Consider the following 23,730-nt stretch of genomic DNA (forward strand, 5'->3'; position numbering starts at 1 on the left):
AGTTATTAAAGTAACATAGAAACTTTCAAAGCATAATCAGAATGTGTAAAATCACTGCTAGATCAAAATTTAAATGTATTAAATTACAAATGAGAAAGTGCAAAGCTTAAATGCAATAATACTGAAAGGACCCAATCTGAAATGTATAGTAATATAAAATGCAATGCAAAAAGTGTCAGTGTAACAAAACTCTCTTATCATGTAGCATTATGTTGCACTGGGCTTGTCTCTGCTTCACAAACATAAATGAGAGACATCTCACCGTGCTGGAGAGTTCCGCCCTTTTTCTTTTAAAAACTCACGGCTAGATTTAGAGTTTGGCGTTAGCCGTCAAAACCAGCGTTAGAGGCTCCTAACGCTGGTTTTGGGCTACCGCTGGTATTTAGAGTCAGTCAGGAAAGGGTCAAACGCTCACTTTCCAGCCGTGACTTTTCCATACCGCAGATCCCCCTACGCCATTTGCGTATCCTATCTTTTCAATGGGATCTTTCTAACGCCGGTATTTAAAGTCTTGGCTCAAGTGAGCGTTAGAAATCTAACGACAAAACTACAGCCGCAGAAAAAAGTCAGGAGTTAAGAGCTTTCTGGGCTAACGCCGGTTCATAACGCTCTTAACTACTGTGCTCTAAAGTACACTAACACCCGTAAACTACCTATGTACCCCTAAACCGAGGTCCCCCGATAATAACATTTTTAACCCCTAATCTGCCGACCGCACACCGCCGCAACCTACATTATCCCTATGTACCCCTAATCTGCTGCCCCTAACACCGCTGACACCTACATAATATTTATTAACCCCTAATCTGCCGCCCCCAACGTCGCCGCTACCTACCTACAATTATTAACCCCTAATCTGCCGACCGGACCTCACCGCTACTATAATAAAGTTATTAACCCCTAATCCACCTCACTCCCGCCTCACTAACCCTATAATAAATAGTATTAACCCCAATCTGCCCTCCCTAACATCGCCGACACCTAACTTCAAGTATTAACCCCTAATATGCCGACCTGACCTCACCGCTACTCTAATAAATTTATTAACCCCTAAAGCTAAGTCTAACCCTAACACTAACACCCCCCTAAGTTAAATATAATTTAAATCTAACGAAATAAATTAACTCTTATTAAATAAATTATTCCTATTTAAAACTAAATACTTACCTGTAAAATAAACCCTAATATAGCTACAATATGGATCAGCCAATGGATCAGCCAATCGGATTGAACTTGAATCTAAAGGGACAGTCTAAACCTTAGTCATCTTAAAGTCTTACCTTAGATTGAAGGGTCACTAAACCTTTTCTGATTCAGATAGAGAATACAATTTTAAACAACTTTCCAATTTACTTCTATTATCTAATTCGCTTCATTTTTTAGATATCCTTTGTTGAAGAAAGAGCAATGCACATGGGAGAGCCAATCAAACAAGTCATCTATGTGCAGCAACCTATCAGCAGCGACTGAGCCTATCTAGATATGCTTTTCAACAAAGAATATCAAGAGAATGAAGCAAATTAGATAATAGAAGTAAATTAGAAAGTTGTTTAAAACTGCATGCTCTTTCTAAATCATGAAAGAAAAAAAATTGGGTTTCATGTCCCTTTAAGCAGCAAATAGCCTCCTGCACTCTTTCTATATCATGCAGCAGGAACAGTAAGGCCTAGATTTGGAGTTTTGTCGGTAACAACCCGAAAAACTAACGCACCATAAAAATAACTCTGGTATCGAGAGTCCACATAAAGGCTGCGTTAGGCTCCAAAAAAGGATCGTAGAGCATTTTTAACGCAGCTTCAACTCTCGATACCAGAGTTGCTTACGGACGCGGCCAGCCTCAAAAACGTGCTCGTGCACGATTCCCCCATAGGAAACAATGGGGCTGTTTGAGCTGAAAAAAACCTAACACCTGCAAAAAAGCCGCGTTCAGCTCCTAACGCAGCCCCATTGTTGGCTATGCGGTAACCCTTCCTACGTCTGCACTTAACACTCTAACATGTACCCCGAGTCTAAACACCCCTAACCTTACACTTATTAACCCCTAACCTGCCGCCCCCGCTATCGCTGACCCCTGCATATTATTATTAACCCCTAATCTGCCGCTCCGTAAACCGCCGCTACTTACATTATCCCTATGTACCCCTAATCTGCTGCCCCTAACACCGCCGACCCCTATATTATATTTATTAACCCCTAATCTGCCCCCCACAACGTCACCTCCACCTGCCTACACTTATTAACCCCTAATCTGCCGACCGGACCTGAGCGCTACTAGAATTGTATTTATTTGTAGCAATTGTATTTAATTAATTTATTGATAGTGTAGTGTTAGGTTAATTGTAGGTAATTGTAGGTAGTTTATTTAATTAATTTATTGATAGTCTAGTGTTAGGTTTATTTGTAACTTAGGTTAGGATTTCTTTTACAGGTAAATTTGTAATTATTTTAACTATTTTAGCTATTAAATAGTTCTTAACTATTTAATAGCTATTGTACCTGGTTAAAATAAATACAAAGTTACCTGTAAAATAAATATAAATCCTAAAATAGCTATAATATAATTATAATTTATATTGTAGCTATATTAGGATTTATTTTACAGGTAAGTATTTAGCTTTAAATTGGAATAATTTATTTAATAAGAGTTAATTAATTTCGTTAGATTTAAATTATATTTAACTTAGGGGGGTGTTAGTATTAGGGTTAGACTTAGCTTTAGGGGTTAATACATTTATTAGAATAGCGGCGAGATTCGGTCGGCAGATTAGGGGTTAATAATTGAAGTTAGGTGTCGGCGATGTTAGGGAGGGCAGATTAGGGGTTAATACTATTTATGATAGGGTTAGTGAGGCGGATTAGGGGTTAATAACTTTATTATAGTAGCGCTCAGGTCCGGTCGGCATATTAGGGGTTAATAAGTGTAGGCAGGTGGAGGCGATGTTGTGGGGGCAGATTAGGGGTTAATAAATATAATATAGGGGTCGGCGGTGTTAGGGGCAGCAGATTAGGGGTACATAAGGATAACGTAGGTGGCGGCGCTTTGCGGTCGGCAGATTAGGGGTTAATAAGTGTAGGCAGGTGGAGGCGACGTTGAGGGGGGCAGATTAGGGGTTAATAAATATAATACAGGGGTCGGCGGTGTTAGGGGCAGCAGATTAGGGGTACATAAGGATAACGTAGGTGGCGGTCGGCAGATTAGGGGTTAAATTTTTTTTTTCGAGTTTTGGCGATGTGGGGGGACCTCGGTTTAGGGGTACATAGGTAGTTTATGGGTGTTAGTGTACTTTAGAGTACAGTAGTTAAGAGCTTTATAAACCGGCGTTAGCCCAGAAAGCTCTTAACTACTGACTTTTTTCCTGCGGCTGGAGTTTTGTCGTTAGATGTCTAACGCTCACTTCAGAAACGACTCTAAATACCGGAGTTAGAAAAATCCCATTGAAAAGATAGGATACGCAATTTACGTAAGGGGATCTGCAGTATGGAAAAGTCGCGGCTGGAAAGTGAGCGTTAGACCCTATTTTGAGTGACTCCAAATACCGGCGGTAGCCTAAAACCAGCGTTAGGAGCCTCTAACGCTGGTTTTCACGGCTAACGCCAAACTCTAAATCTAGGCCTAAAAAAGTTATTTTGAAATGAATATTGTTTCTGGCCAGTTTGAAATGGCTGCCAAGCTCCACCCACTGATGACATCACGATCTGGGCTGCATATTGCTTCCAATCACAAAAAGTTCACTAGTTGGATTCAACAGACTGTCAATGCTATTCAGCAGAGTGCATAGATGCAGCCCAGATCGTGATGTCATCGGTGGGTGGAGCTCTTATTAATTTAAAAAAAACTTTTTTACCATTCCTGCTGCATGATATAGAAAGGGGTGCAGGATACTATTTGTAGCTTAATTTAAGGTAAGACTTTAAGATGACTAAGGTGTAGAATGTCCCTTTAAATAACTCCACGGGCATGAGCCCAATGTTATCTATGTGGCACACATTAACTAGCACTTGTCTAACTGTGAAAAACTGTCAAAATGAGATAAGAGGCGGTTATTAACAGTTTATAAATCAGTTTAAACCTACTTAGGTTTAGCTTTCAACAAAGAATAAAAAGAGAACAAAGCAAATTTGATAAGAGTAAACTAGAAAGTTGTTTAAAATTGTATGCCCTATACGATTCATGAAAGTTTAATTTTAATTAGACCCTTTAACCTTCCACCCCTCACTCCAATTTGATATTGCTTTAGTTATCTATAAATTTATTCTTGTTGTTAAAACAATTACTGGGTTACCATCTGTCCTCGGAACTGTAGAAGATGCAGCACTATTTTAGTTCTGGAGACTGCACATAGAAGTACGAGAATGTCATTTCCCAGGCAAATATAAAGGGATTGACTTTCCCATGCATTCCCTCTACATTCAAGCCATGAAAACATCCATATAGGTGATTTTGTTAAATTGTGTCTGACTAGAAAAACATAAATTATGCTTATCTGAAAATTTTCTTTTCTTCTGAAGGAAAAATTCCACAGCTGCATTCATTACTTTTGTGAAATAAAAACCTGGCCACCAGGAGGAGACAAAGACACCCCAGCCAAAGGCTTAAATACTCCTCCCACTCACCTCATCCCCCAGTCATTCTGCCGAGGAACAAGGAACAGTAAAAGAAATATCAGGGTGAAAGGTGCCAGAAGAATAAAATAAGGAGGCCAGCAAAGGAACAGATTGCAAAAGATAACCCCAGACAGAGGGCACCCTCTAGGCAATCCAAGTCACTGGACCTACCCACAGGTCTATCAAAAGAAAAGGGAATTCATAACCTCCACAAGGTCCCCCAAGAAGAGGAGTGACACCCCGAAAACCCAAGGTGGAGCAATCCTAGGCCCTCTGCTTGTAAGCTTAGGGAGTCAGCTAGCTACTATGCCCACCTGGCACCTGAAGATGACAACATCTTGCAGAACCCACGCCCAGCCAGGCCAGCCCCAGCAATGGCAGGTCTGAAAGAGGGAAACAGAAGAGCCCCAAAACCAGCTAAAAAATGAGCGGAAAAATGGCCACAGCCAATCCAACAGAGCACGGGTGCAACCCGACTCCTTAGGACAGACAACACGGCCGTAGACCCAAAGGATCTAGCAAAAAGCTCCAACTTAGTCTTGACACGAAGCCAGCAAGACTCCAAATGGAACGTAACTCAGAGAGAAAATCCCTCAGCAAGGAAAACTCACAGGACCCAACTCCTGAACCAGGAGAAGCCTTAAGAAGAACCACATCTCCATAAAAAGGAGACTAAGCTCTCACCCAAGAAGGGGAAAAGGCTAACAGACAGCACCTTCCATAAGCCACGAAGCCATAGGTAAAAGGAGACATCAATCCCCCTTGAAAGTGATTCCCCTAAAATCTAGCCTGCCAACACGCAACCAATGTGCAATAGTAGCAGCAGTGACACTACCAGTCCATTCACCTGCAGAGCAGATAATTCAATGGATACTACAGCAGGCTGACCAAGAGAAACCGTCTAAGGTACAACACAAGCCCCAACGAGCAACAAACTCAGAAAACCTGGCCAACCAGGACCAGATCAAGAAATCTGAGTAAAAGGACATAGCCCAAGTTTCCAGGAACTGGGGGACCCCAAACCAACCCTGGAGCCTAAAGTTCCGGTAACAACCCACAACCGGATCCACAAGGTAAAATGCTGAATGAAACCAAGAAACCGGAAGCCCCAGGGAGAACAGGTCCGAACCCCCAACTGTTTAGATAAATAAAACCCGCAAACTGAACCCCCCGTCTGAAGAACAACCCAGACCACAGGGGATACTATGCGATATCCAGATCAACAGAATGTTTATATGGTAGTCCAGCGCTAAGATGACCCCTATGCTGTGGTGCACAAAGAGGGTCTAACCAGCCCCCCAAAAGGGAAGAATTGAGAAAAAAGTAGTGGACACAGCGCCAAAAAGAGGCCTGGGGGTCGATATACACACAGAGCGATGGGAATAAGATTCAATAAAATTTAGTTTATTACAATAAAAACTAATAACAATAAAAATAAAAACTTCACAAAAGGAGGATGCGGTGAGTATTAAAATGGGTTAAGACCCTAATTCCCTACAAGGGAAAGTGAGTAGCAGAGGATGAAACAAAAAACAAATTACCAATTTACAAATTGGTAGAAACAAGTTCTTAGTTAAAAAATGTCTGAATAACTGGCGCACAGTTAAAACAAAATAAAGTAAAATGGAAGCAGCTAATTACTGGTGAAAATGTCCCAGTAAAGGCTGGATATGACGGCTGGTTAATACAGTGCAAAGTAATGGTAGCACGATAAGAAACAGCCTGCAGTTATGGATCCATATCTGATAGTAAACCGTGGTGTACTGTATGATACAAAAGTGCTAATAGCGGATTGCGCTCACAATGAATAACCAAATAACAAAAAACACAGTGCTCTCGCAAAGTGTGTGCAAAGATGTGTGATAATAACAAATAGCAATAAACAGGTTATAAAAGAAATTATATAAAACAATTGTAAAAATAAAAGCAGACAAATGTCACAATTAAAAATAATAATAGTGATGGAAAAAATAAAATAAAAATGATGAAAAAATTAAAAATAATAAAAATAAAAATAAAAGTCCAAAAATGATGTTCAACAAAGGATCGTGATAAAAATAATGTTAGTGAAAAAATGTTGTTAGTGAAAAAATATCAGTTCAAAAATGTCAGTGAACAATTGACAATCACGTTGTATCCAAATGCAAAAGTGCTCCAAATGTAAAAGTGCTCCAAATATAAAAGTGTAAAAAAATGGAGACCTTGGATCCAAATAAATCCTTGATGGAAATCAGCTGCTCCTGTGATGTACCAGTCGATTCCTAAAATCAAAATTAAAACATAGCGTAACACAATTTACAAATACTCAGAAATATTGAAAAGATGCTTACCAATGGGTCTACGCGTTTCGGTCCTCAATGGACCTTTATCAAGACTGATACATTGGTAAGCTAAGCACCTTTATATAGGGATCTTAATTCAGTGACCGGATTTGGCTTAAAATAATTCTACTTCCGGTTTCGTGGCTCATATTGATACCAATTGGTTATTTATTAGTATAATCTTGTACTTTATACAATTAATGTCTTAGTATTCTATATATGGTCAAAAGTTCCAGGGAGCGCTCAGACACATTAAAAGCTTTCAGATGTATCAAAAAGCCCAGCGTATACCACGTGGGCTGCATATTAGGAAGTTTCCTTCTTTCCAAGTTACAAATCAGATGTTTATTGAAAAATGGAACAATATTTTGACAACTTGTTCTTTGGCATTAATTGATCTCATAATTGAATTTAAAAAGACATTACGTCAAGAGCTGACTGTTGAAAAGGTAAAATTGCAATCATATTTGCGCCCACTTAGTGAAAACCCTGAATTTAATAAATATGATAATAAACTCAACAAAGTGATCACTGAATTTAAAAAAGATCTCTGGCACTTTAAGAAACAAAAGATACTTAGAGATAAGCAAGATTATGAGCTTAATAAAGTTTACAAGTGGACCGTGTCAGATACTAGGAGACGGTATAGAAGAAATCCCAGAAATTTGAATGCAGAAAGTAAGCAAGTAAGGTTTGCAGACACTGACACGGAGTATGACTATGACTCTTCTGATCCTGAGACCACAAGTTCAATAAAAGGGTCTACTGTAGAAATTGGATCTTTTTCCCTGGGTACTGATGTTGTGACACCCACTCTTTTACAGTCAAAAAACGGGCAGCGCCCACAGAAGTCTCATGTACGCAGAAAAAAGTATGCAGAGGGGGCCGAGGAAGGTCTGGCAGACCAACATCAAGACTCAGAGACATTAATACCGAAATCTCGTCGATACCCACAGAGGAGGAGGGCCAATCTATCTCAGAAATATGCTTAGATACTGAAAATGTTATTAATCTTTCTTCTATAGTGCTTACTAAAACACAGATAGAGGTACTATCTTTAGGTCTTGGTTTCTCCCCCACTTCACACTTTAAACTATTTGACACAATAGTTGACTTAAATAGATTTGTCAGATCTATTGTTCTTAAAAAGCATTTTTTGGGCTCAAAAAGTCAAAGTATAGAAGTGGGGGAAAAACATGGTCAAAAAAACCTTGGTTTTGATTTTTCAGATGAATGTTCAGCATTAGATCTTTTGGCACTGGATAGAGAGAATTTGGACTTCTCTGATGTACAGGCATCTGGTGATGTACAGGACATCACCAGGCTTAAGAGAAAATCAAAATTTTATCCTGTCCAGGCACGATCTAGTGCCATTGAAGTTTTTCAAAAAACTGTTGAACAAGAATTAAAGAAATTGTCTGGTAAGGCACTTAACCCCTATAAAGATAATTTGTCTAAGGCACAACATTCTGCCATTAAACAACTACAGGCTAACTGTGAGTTAGTCATACGTAATTCTGATAAAGGGGGCAAGGTTGTTGTTTTGGATCGGCAGGCATATTTAACTGAGGCATATAGACAATTGTTGGACACTACAGTGTATGAAAAGCTCAAATTCAATCCTATTTTCTTTTACAAATCTGAGTTACGTAACATACTGGTTACAGCATTGAATGAGGGAATCATTAAACAATCCAATTTTGACTTTCTATACACTGAGCATCCGGTCATGGCCATTTTTCATTATTTGCCAAAGGTCCATAAGCAAGGTACCAACCCCCCAGGGAGACCTATAGTGGCAGGGATTGGATCCCTCAATGAACCACTTTCGGAACTCATTGATGGTTATCTTCAACCATTTGTATTGAACCTTACAAGTTACATTAAGGACACGTCTGATGTTATTAGCCAGGTTGAAAGCATTCAATGGCATAAAGAATTTACTTTTGTTACCATTGACGTGTCCTCACTGTATACATGTATACCTCATCAACAGGGCATACAAGCAATTGAATTTTTTTTGAATACTTTCTCAAACTATGACGAGGCTTTGAAGCTGTTCATCAAGACTGCTGTGGAATATTTGTTGACACACAATTTTTTCTTGTTTGAGGGGGAGTTCTATCTCCAGAGGCGTGGGACGGCTATGGGGGGCTAAATTTGCACCCTCCTATGCCAACCTGTATATGGGTTGGTGGGAGCTGTCCCACGTCTATGGAGATAGAAACCCCTTCAGACAATTTATCCAATATTACGGTCGGTACATTGACGACATCCTTCTCATCTGGAAGGGCCCAATGGATCTTCTTGAACAGTTTCAAATCTATCTCCAGGACAATTTGTTGAATCTTAAATTCACTATGGAGGTTAATACATCTTCGATTTCATTTCTTGATATCGAATTATGTGCTAATTTACATACCTCCACTATTGAAACACAATTGTTTCGCAAATCCAGTGCTGGAAATACTATCTTGAATGCCCGGTCATGTCACCCTAGACATACCATAAATTCCATACCCAAGTCCCAATACATCAGGGTCAAACGTAATTGCAGTAACCCACAGACTTATTCAAAATTCTCTGCACAATTAACATCCAGACTCATTGAGAGAGGGTATTCTAAGGACCTTCTTGAACGGACCAAACAGGAAGTTGACCAGTTTGACAGGAAAACTTTCTTTCAATCAGAAAAATCAACCAAAATGAGTAGATTTAACAAACTCAAGTTCATCACTACGTATAGTGTTGAATTTGGGCAAATCTGTGATATAGTACGGAAAGCTCTACCAATTCTAGACACAGATGAGAGCCTTAAGAGCATTACAAGAGATGGTACATGCTTTGTGTCAAGCAAATCACCAACTTTAGGGAATCTTCTCTCTCCTTCTATGCTGCCAAGGATACCACATACACAAAATTGGCTTTCAATTAAGCCAGGGTTTTTCAAATGTGGTAGCAGGAGGTGCACATCTTGTTCTTATGCTTCTTTTGGGACAAGCTTTGTATCTTCTGCGAATGATAAGAGTTTTCAAATACGGGAACATATGACTTGCAATTCTTGTTATGTCATCTATCTTTTGACATGCAAGGGTTGTTCGAGGCAGTACGTAGGCCAAACTACACGAGCCTTGAAATATCGTTTTCTTGAGCATTTACGCTCTATAGAGGACTCTGAGTCCACTACCCCAATATCTTTGCATTTCAAAAAATATCACAACTCTGACATCTCCCTCTTGACATTCCAGGGTATCCAATGTATCCCAAGACACCCCAGAGGGGGTAATAGAGGGATAGCCCTCAGTAAAAGAGAGGTTTTTTGGATTTTTCATTTAGATACTCGAATGCCAATTGGTCTTAATTCAGAGTGGGATGTTAAGCTATATGTGGATCAATAGTAAGCCAGATTTGAATGTCTATTTATGCATACCTTTTTATTTTTATTTTTCAAAACTTTTTTTCAATCTTTAAATTTAATTTGTTCATTGCTGTACCTTTAAATTTTTCATCACATTCAGCATTTAATGATATTTTACTTCAATTGTTTTTGTAAATAATTATACGCATGTTAATAGTGCACAGATCCCAAATAATTTCAGCATATTATAGATATTAATCAATATATATAGGGACTGTAGCATTTTTTTGCGTGTTATTTTTTCACATTTTCCCCTAGTGTGCACCCAATTTTTCCTACATGTGCATTGTTGCTTACACATAATTGGTTAAGCAATTATCCAGGAGGAGTTTACCTGTGCATATAAACCTAGGAATTATGGGTGCACGTTATGGTCACTGAGGAGCTAATGCTGACAATGTGCTTAATGCACTAGGAAACGCGCCTGACCATTGTTGTTTTTTCCTGACCTGAGCTGCCAGCCGTATCATTTTTGATGCCTATGTACCTGCCTATACACTTGTAATGTGATTCATTACAAATAAAGGAGTTGGATCAAATACTATTTACTTTGTATTCCTTTACCTACCTGGGTGCGCTGACTACCATTGTCTCTGTATTCTATATATGAATGGCTTGTATGTAGAGTTTTTGCCCAACTTTTAGTTTGGTTATAAAACCCGGATTCATGATGTCACTTCCGGTGGATGATCTCAGGTATGTTAGTGTAAACAAACCTGGCGTCATTTCCGGTTATTAATTTCTCACAAAGGCGATGGATCAAGTCTAGCTCCATCATGTACAGCCAATCAATCGAATGTTCGTGTCACAGGGCCATCCAATGTTACCTCTGCGATTGTAAAAAACATATATACATTGCTGATCTCAAGTACATTGGCGCAAAAGGGGCTCAAACGTCACTTCTGGTTCACGGACATAGCGGTAAAAACCGAAAGAGCCTTATCTCTTTGTGCTATCTAAAAAACAAATCCGTTAATTAAACAGTAACCTAAAATTAGTTTATGCACTTGTGGAATGCTGGACAGATACAGAATCTGAATTGTTTGGTATGCCATGACTTCACAACTCAATATGTTCTATTGGTTACTCACAGGGGTGTGTGGAAGACACCTATCCTGATTGGTTGAAACTTTTTTAATCATCCTCATATGTGTCTTCTAAATTAAATATCTGGTTGTTCGCTTTCTTAATGTTTTACAGTGTAACAATGTTGGAAAAGGGATAAACTCATAGAGTAGAGGGACACTAGAACTATAATCTATTTGCACCATACAGAAGGATTAGAGGTTAAAATGACAATAAAAATAAAAACATTACAATAAACTACTACGATGAAACACACATGTTGCATCTATGTGATCAGACTAAAGAATCAACATACAGACTACTCCTAACAGAGAAAAGATATATATGTCAATAATGGAACTGGTCCTCACAAGTTAACCAAAGGGTTGGACAAAGGAAAGATCATATCATCTGGTCTATAAATACCCCATATTTAAGAGTCATACCTAAGAATGAACTTAGTACTGAAAACGGTAATAAAACGGTAATTAAAATACATACTATTTAACTAGTAAAAAGTTGGGTTCTATGTATAATAAAAGTCACATACAGTGATTATAGGCGATATAAACAGAAACCTATTTCAAATCCACTTGTTAGAGAACCCTGCTCTCTTGAAATAGAGAGGGGTGATGGTAACGGATAGCAGAAATCCCTACTAAGATCTGGTGTGTATTTTATTTGGAGATGGGATTTATTTGTGGCCTATAGGTGGCTCTATCGTGGTTAAAGTCATATAGGCACTAGTCTTAAGAGACCCCCCTCCAATTCAAGGAGTTAGGGGATTACTCCCAAAAAAGTTTAATGTCTACATCCTCCTAATATCTGTAATTATCCCTTTATATGACTTTAACCACGATAGATCCACCTATAGGCCACAAATAAATCCCATCTCCAAATAAAATACACACCAGATCTTAGTAGGGATTTCTGCTATCCGTTACCATCGCCCCTCTCTATTTCAAGAGAGCAGGGTTCTCTAACAAGAGGACTTGAAATAGGTTTCTGTTTATATCGCCTATAATCACTGTATGTGACTTTTATTATACATAGAACCCAACTTTTTACTAGTTAAATAGTATGTATTTTAATTACCGTTTTCAGTACTAAGTTCATTCTTAGGTATGACTCTTAAATATGGGGTATTTATAGACCAGATGATATGATCTTTCCTTTGTCCAACCCTTTGGTTAACTTGTGAGGACCAGTTCCATTATTGACATATATATCTTTTCTCTGTTAGGAGTAGTCTGTATGTTGATTCTTTAGTCTGATCACATAGATGCAACATGTGTGTTTCATCGTAGTAGTTTATTGTTATGTTTTTATTGTCATTTTAACCTCTTATCCTTCTGTATGGTGCAAATAGATTATAGTTCTAGTGTCCCTCTACTCTATGAGTTTATCCCTTTTCCAACATTGTTACACTGTAAAACATTAAGAAAACGGACAACCAGATATTTAATTTAGAAGACACATATGAGGATGATTAAAAAAGTTTCAACCAATCAGGATAGGTGTCTTCCACACACCCCTGTGAGTAACCAAGAGAACATATTGAGTCGTGAAGTCATGACATACCAAACAATTCAGATTCTGTATCTGTCCAGCATTCCACAAGTGAATAAACTAATTTTAGGTTACTGTTTAATTAACGGATTTGTTTTTTAGATAGCACAAAGAGATAAGGCTATTTCGGTTTTTACCGCTATGTCCGTGAACCGGAAGTGACGTTTGAGCCCCTTTTGCGCCAATGTACTTGAGATCAGCAATGTATATATGTTTTTTACAATTGCAGAGGTAACATTGGATGGCCCTGTGACACGAACATTCGATTGATTGGCTGTACATGATGGAGCTAGACTTGATCCATCGCCTTTGTGAGAAATTAATAACCGGAAATGACGCTAGGTTTGTTTACACTAACATACCTGGGATCATCCACCGGAAGTGACATCATGAATCCGGGTTTTATAACCAAACTAAAAGTTGGGCAAAAACTCTACATACAAGCCATTCATATATAGAATACTAAGACATTAATTGTATAAAGTACAAGATTATACTAATAAATAACCAATTGGTATCAATATGAGCCACGAAACCGGAAGTAGAATTATTTTAAGCCGAATCCGGTCACTGAATTAAGATCCCTATATAAAGGTGCTTAGCTTACCAATGTATCAGTCTTGATAAAGGTCCATTGAGGACCGAAACGCGTAGACCCATTGGTAAGCATCTTTTCAATATTTCTGAGTATTTGTAAATTGTGTTACGCTATGTTTTTTTGTTTTTTTTTATTTAATGTTTTTATTGAGGCGATGAAAACATACACAAAACAGTTACAGGTGGAAGGGCAACAACACAAATACAGATATGCTAAAGACACAGAATCCATATTCAAATATCACTATTGACTAGGGGGTTACATCTCGCCTAGTCAGTTCAAAATGTTACCCAACAACATTTCACCTCATTTTATTAATAATCTGCGTAGCGTCCTCAATGGAACAGAGATCCACTCAAGGGATCTGGATTCTAGAGTATAGTTGAAGACATGCTATTAATGCAATAACACCATATAAGAGGTCAGGAATAACTGCAGACTCAAACTGATCCCACCACAACTTCTTCACTAAAAAATTAGATGTAACTTTATATAATATAATGACATGTGTGGTCTATAAGTAATACACTGATAGAAGTTAATCCTATGTAAGTGGTCGTGGATTGGTCTTAGTGCTGAAATAAGCGACAGTAGGGACGTCTCCTTTAATAACATAGGTAAGAAGCTCTCATAGCATTAACACCAGTATTTGTCGCATCTGTAGCTACTTAAATCATGACCAGCACTGTCCCAATCCACAGGCTGTAGTGTATAGACATATAGGGTACAAGTTGTAATGAACATTGAGGAGATATGCTAACCTCTGGTGCTAAGGTATGTAAAATCGATGATACTGGAACTAACAGTAATAAGATCCGGTGAGCCATCGTTACACTATTTTTAATATAAACTAAGACTTAGGCTATGCGGACAGAGCAGAGACTACTTCACTCTGCTAAAAAGGAGTATGAGGGACAGAGTATTTATCCCCTACCATACAGATGTGTGGGGGGCGGACTTAGGCTTGATATTGGTCTTCCCACCATCAAACAGACCGTACAGTTAAGATGCTTAAGCCACAGATGCGTTCTCTTATACATCTAGTGAATATGTGTCTCTTGGGGAGGGCCATACTAATCTCCAGGAGACTCTCTCATGTAACCTCATGTGTGGCCTGAAACTTCAAAAGACACTCAATTATTGACTCTAGGGACATTCAATCTAGCATACGCCTAGTGTTACATAATGGTGAGCTGCAAGGTTAGCTAAATCTATGCGCGGCCATGCCACTTACAGAGTTACATTCACATCTTCAAATAAATCCACAGCGTATTATTTGCATGGGCCCCCTATATATATTAGAGTATACAATAGCCCAAACAGTGACCTAACTAATGTACCAATATTAAAGATTAATATAGCAGGTCACAGGTACATCTGGTGCTGTGGAGTGATAGCATTAAACAACAATATTTTCTCAGTAAGCAAGCCATCTCCCATATGAAGCCAATACAAACTCCCCCAAGAGAACGTAACAGAAACAAACCAGTGACAATCCTATGACAGCTTATCAGAGCTTACAAGTGATATTTAGAAGTAGGGCGAATCACCCTACATCTTGCAGACAATGCAATAAGAAATTATATCCACAAGCCCCAGCAAGCAATGTTCAGTCTATCTTAATGCAGGGGAAAACCATCAACAAACAGTAGTTACTTCTCTATAATTTAGGATAGAGGGAATAACAGCCAGGCCTTTAGTGTTAAGGGAAGCTCTCAGTACTAGCGTAATAGTGTGATATAAAGTTCTGTGCCTCGTTGTCTGGAACCAGTGGAACACCAAAGCAGACCAAGGGCTTCATAAAAAACTGTATATATATTGGACAGTGTCCCGGCTTTAGCACGCTGTGATACTTAGAAGCAGGAGACAGTCCTCAGTTAGGGATCCGGCAATATGCCTTCATTAGAACTGTGAAAGTTAATCGTTAGTGACAAAAAAACCTCTGGATAGATGACACGCAGCTTTCTCACTCACAGTGCCGACTGTACTGCTCCATCGTAGAGAGTGATTAGGAGTAGATACCGCTTACCCCACTTGCATGCGAGCATAGCCGTCCATCTGCAGGCGGGACCGAACCATCCGGGAAATCTCAGGGGAGTGATGGCTCTGAGACCGGGGCCTCCAATGATCCCGACATTGGTCCCAGCAGGGTGCGCGCAGATCTCCAGAGGCAGCAGAGGGGGAGTGAAGTCTCATTCTGTGGTCCGTCTCCGCCGGCATCAGCTTTAGAGTCTCCGGTCGGTGCCTCGTAAGGGCCGCGGCATCTTGTGGTTCCGGTATTGCTCCAAGTCCCTCAGCAGCGGTAGCACTGCACATTCGTGTCGCTTGGACTTTGGCCACAAAAGCATCAAGCTTAGCACAGATCTTTCTCCCATAATCCTCCAACAGATCCCTGATGCTGATATACAGGGCCTGAGTCTCCATGTCGGGCCGCATCGCACCCCCCCTCCCACAATGGCGGATCACCATGTGGCGGGGAGTCTCTTTACAGCTCTTCAATTCAATACTGTGTAGGCGACCTCCTATTCATTACCCACGTACCTCAGGGTGCTTTCTGTGCTTTTTGCCCTCCAAGCACCAGCAGAATAGGTTAAATATAGCAAGTAAAATTACATTATACATAGATTAGGTCAGGAGCTCCTGAATAGTGCGACCTGTAGCTTTGGCGGTTGGCTCCGCCCCCGTTACGCTATGTTTTAATTTTGATTTTAGGAATCGACTGGTACATCACAGGAGCAGCTGATTTCCATCAAGGATTCATTTGGATCCAAGGTCTCCATTTTTTCACACTTTTATATTTGGAGCACTTTTACATTTGTGTCAGGGTTTTACCATTCTGTACCTTTAACTTCTAATTACCATACTGCTATTTAAGGCTTCACCTAGTGTTGAACGTTGCTTGGTAATTTGTTCAGTCACTCACTGTTCCTGAACGCTACACACCCAGCTATTCCCTCCTGTCTAAGTTGGGATTTCCTTCTACTGATACTAATTTCCAGTTTCTCAAGACTTGCGGAATTGCAGCACCTCACCTCTGATCCTGTCTCTCACGCTGCTGCTTGCTTCCTGTACACTCGCATGCTGGTCCGTTGGCGTGTGACGTCACGCCCGACTTGTCTCTCGGTGAAACCGCAGCTGCCACACACACTCACTGAATCTCAGCACACGCTGTCTGCATTGCCTCTCCGGTAATACCGCTTTTGCTCCACGCTGAGGATACTATTTGGGAAGTCGGTTTGTATATTCTACCATCAGGATTTACCGGTCTGTATTACCGATGTACAAATAAGGATATCTTGCCTCTCATGTCATTTGTTTTTGCTTTGCCTCAAGTAATCAAGTTTACCTGCCATACCAAGCTATTAACCAGCTTATTTCATGTACTAACTTTGAAATCAATTCTTCCGTTTGTGATTCATTTCATTTACTTGCACAGTGACTTCTGCAAATCTAACATTATGCTTCAAGGTACTGCTCCCTCTAGCATTAACCACTGATGTACTTTATGAGCCTAAACTGACTTTAACCCAGCAACTACTTATTACTGCAAATCTTATATCTGATTGTAAATGACCAATGAACCTACCTTGCACAACTCTAACTAAAGTGTGTGTGTGTGTGTGTGTGTGTGCAAGCTATGTAAATATTTTATATGTGTGAGATGCGAGTCTGCAACTATTTTGGAAAGTGAATAAGTTTTTCTCTAAACTGTGGGATTGGAGTTATCCTACATCACATACTATATTGTTGTTTAGCTCATTCCATTTCTCTTGTATACCATCTTCACACTGTATCCTACAGTAGTGACCCTCAGATCTATGAGCATAACAGGGTTCCACAAGTTAGATCTTAGTGAACCCGAGGTAAGGTGTGAGACTGAGTGGTCCTGCAAAGAACAAGGGTACTAGTTCATACTTAAACATAACATATTACCAAGCCTATAAAAATAACTAGTACCTTGATAAATGGATATAACAGAGCTTTACAATAGGGTTGGCTCCCTAGCTCAAAGTATGGATCATATGATACAGGGACTAAGGGAGATACAATTGGAGAACCAAAACATCAGAAAATTCATTAATGACCATCTTGCCAGTAAGCCTCCTGTAGCTGAACCTTTAATTAGCCCTCCTGAAAAATTCTCTGGGGAGAGAGCTTTGTTTAGGGATTTCAAGAACTCTTGTACACTGATGTTTACTTTGAAACCTAAATCATACCCAACAGATAGGGTCAGGGTATTAACAGTTATCTCATTCTTACGTGGTGAGGCCAGGTCTTGGGCTAATGCCTATTATGAGAATGATGATCCCATCTTAAATTCTCTCGATGCATTCTTTTCTGCCATGTCTCTGCTTTATGAGGGTCACAATAAACAGAACACAGCAGAAACAGCTATCAGGTCCTTACGTCAAGGGAAAAGAGTCGTGGAAGATAGACGTACAGGCCGTAGTTGACTCTGGCGCATCTGGGAATTTTGTAGATATTTCGATTGTTGTTAAAAATAAGATCCCACTAATAAAAAAGAGTGTTTCACTTGCTATACGTTTGGTTGATGGCTCTCTATTCAGTTCAGGTCCCATAACACATCACACCATCCCCATTACTGTGATAACAAAGTCTGGTCATATTGAGCAGTTGTCTTTCGATGTACTTCCCACTTCAGTTTATCCTATGATACTTGGCTTAAACTGGTTAATAAGACAACCCCACTATCTCTTGGTGCGAAGGTTCTGTGATCTTTGATTCTGCATTTTGTAAACATTCATGTTTTACCAAACACTCTTTATACCATTTATCTGTCCATAGCCTACCTGATTGTTATAAAGAATTTAGTGACGTTTTTGATAAGGTTGAGGCAGACACACTACCACCACACAGGTCTTATGATTGTCCTATTGATCTCATACCAGACAGTACCATACCTATTGGTCATATATATCCGCTTTCAGAGCCAGAATTAGCTCATTTGAAAGACTATCTGGATGATAACTTGAAAAAAGGCTTCATTAGACCCTCCACATCCTCCGTTGGAGCATCTATGTTTTTTGTTAAGAATAAGGATGGTAGCCTCCGTCCAATCATTGACTATAGGCAACTTAACAAATGCACAAAGAAAAACAGATACCCCCTGCCTCTCATTCCTGAACTAATTGAACGGTTACGTGGTGCTGTTATTTATACAAAACTGGATCTTAGAGGTGCCTACAATTTGATTAGGATGAGAGCAGGGGATGAGTGGTTAACAGCCTTCCGTACACGTTACGGCCTTTATGAATACACTGTGATGCCATTTGGCTTATGCAACGCTCCGGCGACATTTCAGTGTTTCATAAATGATGTGTTTCATGATCTCTTAGATGTTTGTATTGTCATCTATCTGGACGACATTCTTATATTCTCAGAGTCATACGAAAAACATGTGTCTCATGTGAAGCAGGTTTTATTACGATTAAGAGTCCATCGTCTTTTCGCTAAGCTTGAAAAGTGTATATTCAATACAGATACGATTTCCTTCTTAGGATACAACATATCACCTTTAGGTATCTCCATGGAATCTAACAAGGTGGATGCTATAACCAATTGGCCTGTTCCCCGTAATAAGAAAGAAATCCAGAGATTTTTAGGGTTTGCGAACTTTTATCGCAAATTCATTAAAGGGTTTTCACATATTGTTCAACCATTGACTTACTTAACACGTAAACATATAAAATTTGTTTGGAATCAGTCAGCAGAAGATTCTTTCATTAGCCTGAAACAGAAATTTATTACAGCTCCGATTCTACAGTTCCCAGATCCCAGTTGTCAATACACCCTGGAGGTTGATGCTTCCGAATATGCTCTTGGGGCAATCCTTTCTCAAAGAAAGTCTCCTACGGAACCTCTTCACCCAATATCTTACTACTCCAGAGTAATGACCTCTGCAGAAATGAATTATGGTATTGGTGATAAGGAGCTTCTTGCTATCAAATCCGCTCTAGAGTTCTTGAGACATCTTCTGGAAGGAACACAACACCCTATTCTGATATACACTGACCATCGGAATCTTGAATTTCTGAGATCCAACAAAACCTTGACTTCACGTCAAGTCAGGTGGAGTCTTTTCTTTTCACGATTTGATTATATCATAACATATAGACCCAGCTCCAAAAATCTCAAGGCAGACTCCCTTTCTCGAAAGGATCCGAAACCGTTGCATATAGAAACACCAGAATCTATCATACCCTCAGATAGAATAATCTGTTTGACTACCGGCTTCAAAACCACCTTAAAACAACATCTGTCACAGGACTCTTCTTTACAGCAACTGGGTTTAAGCAAACATCAGGATGGTTTGTACTACCATGAGAGTCTACTGTATATACCTGAAGTTCTCAGAGAAGAGATTGTTGGTTATGCTCATGACTCACTCCTAGCAGGTCATCCTGGAGTTCATAAGACATTGCATTTATTAAAGAGAGATTATTGGTGGCCCAAAATGATGGACACAGTCACTCGATACGTACAAAGCTGTCCCACATGTACCACCAAGAAACACCCACATAATCGCCCTTATGGATACCTTCTTTCGCTTCCAATCCCAGACAGACCTTGGACAGATATCGCCATGGATTACATAGTGGACTTACCATCTACATCAAATTACAACACCATATTAGTAGTGGTTGATTTGTTTTCTAAAATGGCTCATTTCATCCCCCACAGGGGTCTTCCAACTGCTTCAGAAACTGCCTCTTTATTCCTAAACAACATAGTGAAACTTCATGGATTGCCCAAATCTGTCACTACGGATAGGGGGTCACAATTCACATCTAGGTTTTGGACCCAGCTATGTCGTACTCTCAATATCTGTAGAAGACTCAGCTCAGCCTATCATCCCCAGACGAATGGGCAAACGGAGAGAACTAATCAGTCACTTGAGCAGTATCTCCGCTGCTACTGTACTTTGGAACAAGATAATTGGCACTCACTTCTGGCCACTGCCGAATTTGCTCATAACAACTCACTACACTCCTCTATGAGAACCACACCATTTTACGTCAACTATGGGTTTCATCCAACATACCATCCTACCTGTACGTCTGATTCTACACTACCAATGGTAAACGATACAGTCAATTCAATTGCTAAACCACCCAGAAACATCATTATGATTTACGCAGATCTAAACCTCCGGATTATGCTGTTGGCGACAAGGTCTGGCTTAGTACAAAAAACCTACGTTTGAAGATCCCCAGTAAAAAATTAGGTGCTTTATAATTGGGACCATATGAGATTATTAAAGTGATCAATCTTAATGCTGTGACTCTTCAATTACCATCTACTCTGAAGATACATCCAACGTTCCATGTGTCCCTGTTAAAGCCCTACTCCTTGGTCAGGGGTAACCTACAGGGTTCTTCTGTTGTTCCTCAAGTGAATGATGATGTCGAATATGAAATTGATTCTATCTTGGACTCCAGATACCTTCATGATCAGCTCCAGTACTTGGTAAGATGGAAGGGCTATGCTCCTGAGGAGGATTCGTGGGAGCCGTCCTCTAACTTCTCCGCCCCCCAACTTCTCTCTTTGTACCACCGGAGGAATCCTGACCGTCCTGGTCCTTGATCCGCGGAGCGGCTCCTTGAGGGGGGAGTTCTGTCAGAGTTTTACCATTCTGTACCTTTAACTTCTAATTACCATACTGCTATTTAAGGCTCCACCTAGTGTTGAACGTTGCTTGGTAATTTGTTCAGTCACTCACTGTTCCTGAACGCTACACACCCAGCTATTCCCTCCTGTCTAAGTTGGGATTTCCTTCTACTGATACTAATTTCCAGTTTCTCAAGACTTGCAGAATTGCAGCACCTCACCTCTGATCCTGTCTCTCACGCTGCTGCTTGCTTCCTGTACACTCGCATGCTGGTCCGTTGGCGTGTGACGTCACGCCCGACTTGTCTCTCGGTGAAACTGCAGCTGCCACACACACTCACTGAATCTCAGCACACGCTGTCTGCATTGCCTCTCCGGTAATACCGCTTTTGCTCCACGCTGAGGATACTATTTGGGAAGTCGGTTTGTATATTCTACCATCAGGATTTACCGGTCTGTATTACCGATGTACAAATAAGGATATCTTGCCTCTCATGTCATTTGTTTTTGCTTTGCCTCAAGTAATCAAGTTTACCTGCCATACCAAGCTATTAACCAGCTTATTTCATGTACTAACTTTGAAATCAATTCTTCCGTTTGTGATTCATTTCATTTACTTGCACAGTGACTTCTGCAAATCTAACATTATGCTTCAAGGTACTGCTCCCTCTAGCATTAACCACTGATGTACTTTATGAGCCTAAACTGACTTTAACCCAGCAACTACTTATTACTGCAAATCTTATATCTGGTTGTAAATGACCAATGAACCTACCTTGCACAACTCTAACTAAAGTGTGTGTGTGTGTGTGCAAGCAATGTAAATATTTTATATGCGTGAGATGCGAGTCTGCAACTATTTTGGAAAGTGAATAAGTTTTTCTCTAAACTGTGGAATTGGAGTTATCCTACATCACATACTATATTGTTGTTTAGCTCATTCCATTTCTCTTGTATACCATCTTCACACTGTATCCTACAGTAGTGACCCTCAGATCTATGAGCATAACAGGGTTCCACAAGTTAGATCTTAGTGAACCCGAGGTAAGGTGTGAGACTGAGTGGTCCTGCAAAGAACAAGGGTACTAGTTCATACTTAAACATAACAATTTGGAGCACTTTTGCATTTGGATACAACGTGATTGTTAATTGTTCACTGACATTATTTGTTTCACTGACATTTTTTAACTGATATTTTTTCACTAACAACATTTTTTCACTAACATTATTTTTATCACGATCCTTTGTTGAACATCATTTTTGGACTTTTATTTTTATTTTTATTATTTTTAATTTTTTCATCATTTTTATTTTATTTTTTCCATCACTATTATTATTTTTAATTGTGACATTTGTCTGCTTTTGTTTTTACAATTGCTTTATATAATTTCTTTTATCACCTGTTTATTGCTATTTGTTATTATCCCACATCTTTGCACACATCTTTGCGAGAGCACTGTGTTTTTTGTTATTTGGTTATTCATTGTGAGCGCAATCCGCTATTAGCACTTTTGTATCATACAGTACACCGCGGTTTGCTATCAGATATGGATCCATAACTGCAGGCTGTTTCTTATTGTGCTACCATTACTTTGCACTGTATTAACCAGCCGTCATATCCAGCCTTTACTGGGACATTTTCAGACATTTTTTAACTAAGAACTTGTTTCTACCAATAGGCTATAGTTGGTATTTTCCAAAGTACAGACTTGATTTGTAAATTGGTAATTTGTTTTTTGTTTCATCCTCTGCTACTCACTTTCCCTTGTAGGGAATTAGGGTCTTAACCCATTTTAATACTCACCGCATCCTCCTTTTGTGAAGTTTTTATTTTTATTGTTATTAGTTTTTATTGTAATAAATTTAATTTTATTGAATCTTATTCCCATCGCTCTGTGTGTATATCGACCCCCAGGCCTCTTTTTGGCGCAATATCCAGATCAAACCAGATAACGAGAAAAACCCTGAAGTCCCTACCTAAGGAAGGGACCACCCCTTGCTGAAGTCCCACTCTCTAAGGAGCCAAGGCGGTAAAAGTAGTACAACAACGCTAGAGCTGCTAGACTCACTAACAGCCTCAGGACAATAAGGCAAGGGGATACCTCGAGGACAAAACCACTCGAGCAAAGGCTAGTCTCCACATCACTTCCGTACAAGCGGATGAGCTCAAGGAGAAAGGGGCGCAAACCAACCCCCATTCTGGGAGGAACCCCAAACAACCCAAGGAGACCACGCCCAGTGTCCCTAATAGGGAACAAACATCTCCCAGGCCCCTAAAAGGACACCCAACATGGAGACCACCAAGGAAGACCAAAAGGTCTCAGAAAAACAGCTAGACAGTACACAGTCGATGTGCAATAGCTACAGCTGGTTACATTCTGCAACCCAACCGCTGCATGGCAACCAAACTACCCTTCAACTTACTAGCTGCTGAGGACCAAGTCCAATGACAATCCGAAGGCGCTAAGCCCTCCAACTCTCCACCACGTGGGAGAGGAACACTAGGATCCGGCAATACCAGACGC

General features: G+C 39.8%; 1 protein-coding gene across 1 annotated transcript in view; it reads right to left on the reverse strand.

Annotated features, from left to right (window-relative positions):
- PHC3 (polyhomeotic homolog 3) overlaps positions 1-23,730 on the reverse strand; it is a 1,036,700-nt gene that overhangs the window by 429,238 nt on the left and 583,732 nt on the right. The window lies entirely within an intron of this gene.

Source organism: Bombina bombina, chromosome 4 (genome assembly GCF_027579735.1).
Source record: "Bombina bombina isolate aBomBom1 chromosome 4, aBomBom1.pri, whole genome shotgun sequence".
Lineage (NCBI taxonomy): Eukaryota > Metazoa > Chordata > Amphibia > Anura > Bombinatoridae > Bombina > Bombina bombina.